This window comes from Hibiscus syriacus, unplaced genomic scaffold (genome assembly GCF_006381635.1).
Source record: "Hibiscus syriacus cultivar Baekdansim isolate YM2019G1 unplaced genomic scaffold, ASM638163v2 tig00005154_pilon, whole genome shotgun sequence".
NCBI lineage: Eukaryota > Viridiplantae > Streptophyta > Magnoliopsida > Malvales > Malvaceae > Hibiscus > Hibiscus syriacus.
In genome coordinates this window covers 1,497-9,054 of record NW_024062045.1, presented here as the reverse complement: position 1 = coordinate 9,054, position 7,558 = coordinate 1,497, and the positions used below count along the sequence as shown (strand labels likewise).

The 7,558-nt window shown below is 32.2% G+C and overlaps 1 pseudogene; it reads right to left on the bottom strand.

Annotated features, from left to right (window-relative positions):
- Positions 1-1,336: 1,336 nt before the first annotated feature.
- Positions 1,337-4,910, bottom strand: LOC120198929 (annotated as a pseudogene).
- Between the last annotated feature and the right edge of the window lie 2,648 nt (positions 4,911-7,558).

The following is a 7,558-nucleotide window of genomic DNA, read 5'->3' as shown; positions in this document are numbered from 1 at the left end:
ATTATTCAACCACTTTTGTCCCACTACTGCCATCTTCCTTGTCATTCCATTAACTTATATTTATTTTTCTTTTCATGCTTAAATCATAAGTATTTCCACATTAATTCTCCTTTAGATTAGAGGGATCAAATTGGTTATGATTCTTGTCAATTTAAATAGGTTGTTGTTTACCGTAAGAGGGTGTTTGGTTCAGGTAATATGAGATTACCGGGAGAATAGAATATCATTCCCCAGTTTGGTTGGTCAGTAATCCTATTTCTCGGTAATATTTATTCCCAACATTGGTATTTTGAGGGTATATTATCGGGAATGTGATTACCCCTTCTCTTAGGTATTGTTGGATTACCGACGTTTTAGTATAAAATACCCTTATTTTTTTTCAAAAATATAATTCTTTTGTCGTTAAATAATAAAAATTATACGAATGTTAAATTACAAATTTATCCTTAAATTATTTTAGATTTACAAAAAAAATCCATAATTAGAATTTTATATGAAGTTCAGGGGTTAAAATAAAATTTTATTATTTCATTAAACATATTTATCTTTTTAATTTTGTAAAAAAATATATAAATTTTATGAATTAAAATTTTTAAAGAAAATATATAAATTAATTATAGTAATATTATAGTATAATTCAATTTGTTAAAAAAACAAATATATAATAAAGACAATTTGATAAAATATACATTCCAATAATCTTTTATTCTTTTAACCAATCACTGTAATCTTATAATCCTGCTAAACGAACCAAACACAAAATACAATATTATCAGTAATCTTATTCTTGTCAGTAATCCTATTCCCACTGGTAATCTTATATTCCGTGAATCAAACACATCTTAATTATTTAGGATAAAACTTCGGTTGATGGAAAATTGTAATGACGACGATTATGATTATTTATTTGTGAAAAAGAAATCGAAAAAGTAAGAAAGAGACTGTTTTTTATCTACCATGACGAATTACCTATCTAAACCATATAATAAATTTCATACAATAATTTGATCAAAATGGTTGTCCCTGGAGAGGTAAGATAATAGGCTAACATCAACACCAAGTTAAAAGCAACTTCCGTAAGAGACCTTCGAATTATGAAATACTCTCCATGAGACTCGATCCCACGACATCAATGTTAAGAACTTTGTGCTCTACCAATAGAACTGAATGATCATTAATAATTTGATCAAAAGATAATAGTATTTCAAGTGATATAAAACTTTAGAGAACTCGATAGACTATGAAGACACGTTTTGTGGGAAAAAATCGAAAGAGGTGTAACAACTTAGAAACGTAATTGGTTCCTTTGTCAATTTACAGTTAATAAAATTCTATTGCAAAATAGTGAATAAAAAATTCATAAACTTGAAGAAGGCTACAACATAACGTTCAATCTGCACAAAAATATGATCAAGTATAATTCACTAGCTTGTTAAGCACTAGGTGAGATAATTTATCTACCAAATCACGTGATTACTAATTTACCATTTTTACAAACTATATCTAAAATGGCATGATGCAGCAGTATTTATTTCCAAGTTCTTTCACTCTACCGAAACCATCTCTCTTCCTTCTACCTGCTGTCGCTGGGTGACAATGATTCACCAGATGATGATGATGACGACGGACCTTCAGCCCTTTGATTCCCTTTGGCACAATTTGTGACCTTGTTAAGGTTTCTACTCCCGCTAGCTGAATTGGGCATAAAACCAGTAGTTTTAAAGAATTCGTCACTGTCCGAATTGCTAACAAGAGTTCCTGCTAAGAAACCAAAGATCAATACTTTTGAATATCATGATATGACATCTAACCACTGCAAGGCATCATAGTACATAAGATTGTCTAAGGTTTCTTTAATTAAACTATGAGCATCACATATTATACTGATCAAAAAGAAGATGGAAAGCAATGAGCCTGGAGGAATTCACAAAGTTGACATACCTAAAGTGGCCGGAACTATAACCCCCTCGTCCAGTCTGTTGGATGCAGAGAGATTCAGCTTTTTACCTGTGTCGTTACATTCGAAAACTTGGTCCTGTTCAAGGTCTTGCAAGAAAGCCATTGAATCGAAACATTCATCTGATGAAATACTCGCTGCACTTGAATTTTCTGAGCTTGAAGAAGATGCAGGGTTGTCAAAATCTTTCAATTCCAGAAAGTCTCCTCCTGAAAAGAAATCAATTTTAGCACCCGAGAAAAAATCCATCTCAACTATGTTTTCTCCTTGATGCTCCTGAGCCAGAAGTCTTTCTGCAACACCCAATACCTCTGTCTCATCATGCTTGTTCACCTACAAATTATGGCTACACCTCAAATAGACAAACAGAACAACAGCAAAATTTAATTATTGAAAAATGTAGACAGGTATAAGAAAACTTGATAATCCTCTTCAGATTCTCTCCTAATATTCCTCGTGTTAACAAGTTGCTCACGGGTTTTCCAATCTAGTTGTCTAGTGGTATCTTAACCGTAGCACAAGTATTTGCATTGTGACCAACTAGAGTAGTAGCATAGCAAAATGCCCAAGTTGATATTTTAGGTGACTTCAATAGTTTCAATGTTAAAGCAAAGTGCCCAAGTTGATAGTTTGATGTTAAAGACATCATCTTGAAAGACTTGTATGATTTATCGTCCTAAATCATTCCAGAAGGAAAATGAAATCAAACCGCCAGACTGACCAAAGTAAAGTAAACATTCATATACTGAGATACCTGAGGGTTCCTCGAGGAAACTACTCTTGTACTGCAATTAGCATCCAGAACAGGAGGTTCTGGTAAATGATTTTCATAAATTCTGCTGCATGTCATTGCTGGGAGCAAGAAAAACTCTACATAGGGAGATAGTTTCCAGCATATCAGGCAACCAAACCGACTAATGACTGGCAGGTTGAGTTGATAACTGAAATAGAACAAACATGTTAAACTGTAAGCTTTTAGGTTTTCGGTTTTGGTAGAGTACCTTTTTTGCATTTTCGTAGCACTGTCTCTTCTGAGTTATGCTGAAAACTTGCATCACCCAGTTAGCTTTACGCTCATAAGGGACTTGACCATTGTAGTATTCAAGCATGCAGTGATAAAGACGAGCCTCGAAACTCCAGAAGACTGATCCTCTTGTATCATAATTGAATTGCAATCATGCATGATGTTGTGTCACTCAACGCCTAAGAAATAAACATGCTTGACATATGGCTTTTTGATGTACAGCATTTTTCTTGAAACAACAGTTGGCGTATTACACTAGTTCACACGACCAACTTGTAACACATTTATCCTAATGAAAATAACAAGGTATTTTGCTTGTGGTAAAGAGATCAAAATATCTAAAAGCCAAATTAACATCCTCTGCCATGATATAGCTTTGCAGTTTGCATATTCCATCAGAACTCCCTGGTCACCGTTCTTAGAAAGTAATGATAATAATTCCCTTCACTGCTGAAGTCGCCAAGACACAAATTTAAGAATAAATTCAATCCTTAACTGTATCATTTCAGGTACTCATTCTATTGCATAACATATAAATTCCAGAAGTCTCCCATGGCTTCATGATAAAATTAATTACATGAATAGAACTTGAGAATAAGTTCAGAAAGAGTCACAAAAGACAACTTTTCAGCTGGTAGCCAAGACAAAGGCTTTTGTAACTAATGCGTAGGTACAAGAACATTGACCATACATCCATTTTACAGTGGCAGGCAAAGTAACAGTCCTGTGACTGGAGGATAGAAACAAAATCTTATTGATTATCAGAAAGAAAGCTCATGGATTAAGGGTCAAAACGAGAAATGATTATTTGTTCCAATTATACATGTGTTAGAACATAGCAAAAACCAGGGACTTGTTGATAAGTTATGGCAAAAGAAAAAAGAGAGGGTCTAACCTGGTAAGTTTTGGGGCTTATATCTGTAAGGGTTGACATCAATAACATTACTTGGTAGGGGTGATCCACTAGTTAATTTGTCAAGACCGATAAAGAGCTCCTCATTGGTGCAGGTGAAACCAATATTCGCAGGTGGGGAAGTTGCCCGAGTGGTCATGGTGATTTGATTTTGGACAACAAATAAATAACATCACTAAGTAGTTTATCTGGTGCAGCTATAAAAAGGAAGGACTTCCCAAGCTGGTGTCTTTCAAGTTTCTACTACTAATCAAGATATAACAATAAATTAAAATGAATAAATAGCAAAAAAGCAATGGTAAATGATGCATTATATGCGCGTATAGAATCACGAGGCATTAGACAAAATTATCCATTTAGTTGGTTAACAACGAATGTCCCTGAATAGACCAAGACCAAGGAACTACTCAAATTACTTGCTCCTTTTATCTTCAAGGGCGCCATGGAACACCAAAATTATCTAAAGGGTATTAAAGAGAAAAAAACATCCTGAAAGGTTTTTTTTCTCCTTTGAGCTGCTGGATGGCTACCTTCAATACGACACACACACACATACAAAAAAATCAAATCTGTCATCAAAATTTTAGGTTAGAGGATAAGCTCATAAAATTTAAGCCGCGAAAACAAATTATTAATAAAAAATACAAAAGAAGAAGAAAATTTTAAGATTTTCAAGAGGAAACAATCATGCGCGAGTCCCCTCGGTCCATCCCTAGTTGGACCCTACGATGATTACTTACTTTCTGCTTGATTTTTCAACAAAGTGAACAGGGAAAACAAGGGGGGTTATCAGTATCGGTTAGCTTTAGATTCGAGTTCTGTCAGTGACTTTGGTTGACATATTAATGTGCACGTACAAATCATACTTGCATACATCCAGTGAAAAGATTTGATCAATAATAAAGAAAGAAGAAAATTAAAAGAATCCATTTACCAGCTTTTAAGACGTGCACCCGGGAAGAGAGTGAGTGCCCGTCAGCCTTCGCTTCGGTTTCCTTAATCCCACTCTTTATTCTCTACAAATGGTATTAAATAACCCTGGTTAAGCATGTCGGGCCCTGGTTCGAATGAAACTAAGTTATCCTATTTGGCTTGCTCCTTCACTTCTAGAATAGTCTAGTGGATTCTATTCTACTTGAAAGTTAAATATCACGGTAGTTTTGTCGGGGGGTTTAATTTAAGGTTAATAAAAGACTTAACTGAATATATTAAAAAAAATTAATATTTTACGTTAACGCAACCTAAAATATTAATATTAAAATATTAATATTTTTAGTTGATAATTGAAAATATTATCTTTTTCATAATATATATTTTTAATCAAAAACATTAAAAATTAACATTTTAAGTACACAACGTTCAATTGAGAATATTGTTTTTTTTTTTTAAATTCTATTACATCTTTTCTTACCTTTAAATTAGTTTGTGGTTACATATACATTCCTTAAATATCGGGGCTCCTCGTCCGGTAGTTTTGTTATACGATAATCTTAATTTACAATTAAAAAAATATCCTATCGAAAATGTTAATATTTTTTTAATTTTTTTAATAAAGTAGTATCTAAAATATTATTTTTTTACTGAAAATATTAATTTCGCTAATTAATTTATGGTATAATCCAATATTAACATTTTCAGTAAAAAAACAATATTTTAGGTAGCACTTTCCCATAAATGTTAAACATTTTAAGTAGCGCTCAATATTAACATTTTCAGTAGAAAAAAATAATGTTTTAGATAACGCTTTATCGGAAATGTTAAAAAATATTAACATTTTCGGTAGCATCTTTCTTAGTCGTATATTAAGGTTGTCGCACCTGAGACATTCCCTTATTCGCCCCATATTAAGACAATATTAATTACAATACTTGGTATCTTTATCCCATCTAAATAAATAATTAGTTTTAATTTACATCCAAATAATACTTAATTTATAATTATGTAAATTACTTTTAAATGATGTATTGTTGACTAGGAGATTTAATTAGAATTTAGTTGGCATAATACTTTTTATATAAACTGATAATTTAAGACGGTTTATATATACAATAGCTTTTTTAAGTGAGTGATTATTTCTAAAAAATTATAAAAATAATATCTTTCTTCGTTTGAATGCATTGGATTTTACTTGAAATCAGAAATACGCAAGTCGTAAGACATCCAAATGAGCTTTGCATTATTGTTTGGCATGACTGGTTCTTCTTTATGACATGCAATTTGGACCGACAAAGCTTAATATAATAAAAATGTTACGATATTAGGGAAGAAAAAAATGGAAATAAAACAGTTGTTATTAATTAATTAGAGGTCAAACATTTGTAATAGTAAACGGAATTTGGTGATTTTGGGTCCAAAGATTTTGATTTGGTTAAGGCCATCCCAACTCCAACATTTACTAATTGTTTGAAGAATAGTCTATTGCTCAGACTTGGTGATAATTTTTTTTTAAATAAATATTACTTTATAATTTTTAAAAATTATTTAAAAAATAATTTTCGAAGAATAAACTATAAATGATAGCATTCAAACAAGGAAAAAATAACTAAAGCTGGCTTCGTCAACAGTGAACTTCAAAACGAAAACGAAGCTGAATTTGAAGCTTAAATATTACATTGAAGAAAACACCAGCGACTAGATCAACCTGTTTGGCAAAACCGAAACTCGAAAATTATGTAACAAGAAACATATAGAAAAGAAAACTTGAAAACAATGGTGGATGAAACGTATAGAAAAGAACTTAAAAACTATGGCGGATGAAACAACAATTTGTTATCGTTTCTTTATTTACCATCGGATCAGTCGTTTACTTGAACAAAACAGAATCATAAAATTCACATAATGTTTATGAATCAAACAACTTAATTTGGATGGTTTTACTTGATCGACTCCCCTACTAAAAACAGACTTCTTTGTATTTGACTTATCAATGATTGTCGATATATGTTTTATGATGAATCATTAGAAACTAGGGATCACTTATTCCTACTTTGTCCAATGACTAACTTCTTGTGGAACTCTATATTCTCTCTTTCTGATCTTCGATTCAGAACTCATTCTTGAGATTCTTTTTTGATTTAGATCTGCTCTTTCTGAAAAGAAAAATCTTTGCTTACTTCTATAATGAAACTTGCTCTTAATGCTTTGATTTACTTTATTTGGAAAGAAAGGAATAGGAAATTATTTCAAGGCCGATCAAGAGCTGCATCTGATATGCTTCGAGTCATGGAGGACACTGTCGGATCACAACTTAGGGGTAGAAATTTAAATAGCATTGATAGTATTAATATTAATCTTTGTAAGCATTGGGATATTGTTTGATTTTGATTCTTTTGTATGTATATATTCCTGATGCTTCTAGAACACTTAATTTTGTAACATGGTTATGTTGGTTAATAAAATTTGATTATAAAAAAAAACATCTGTGATCAGAATTTAAAGCTAGACTAATGATTAAATGAGATGAAGAAAAAGAGGACACCTAACCTTGGTACGAGCGGAGGAAGAAGGCAGTGACTCACTGAGTCAGTCTGATATTTGCTCATTCGCTACATCCATGTGAGAGAACAGCGGGGTTTCGAGAGAATTTATATGTGAGGTGCGGTCTTTCTACCCACAAACTAACCAGGGTTACCCGCCCACAGTTAACAATGTTGATCATCCTCAA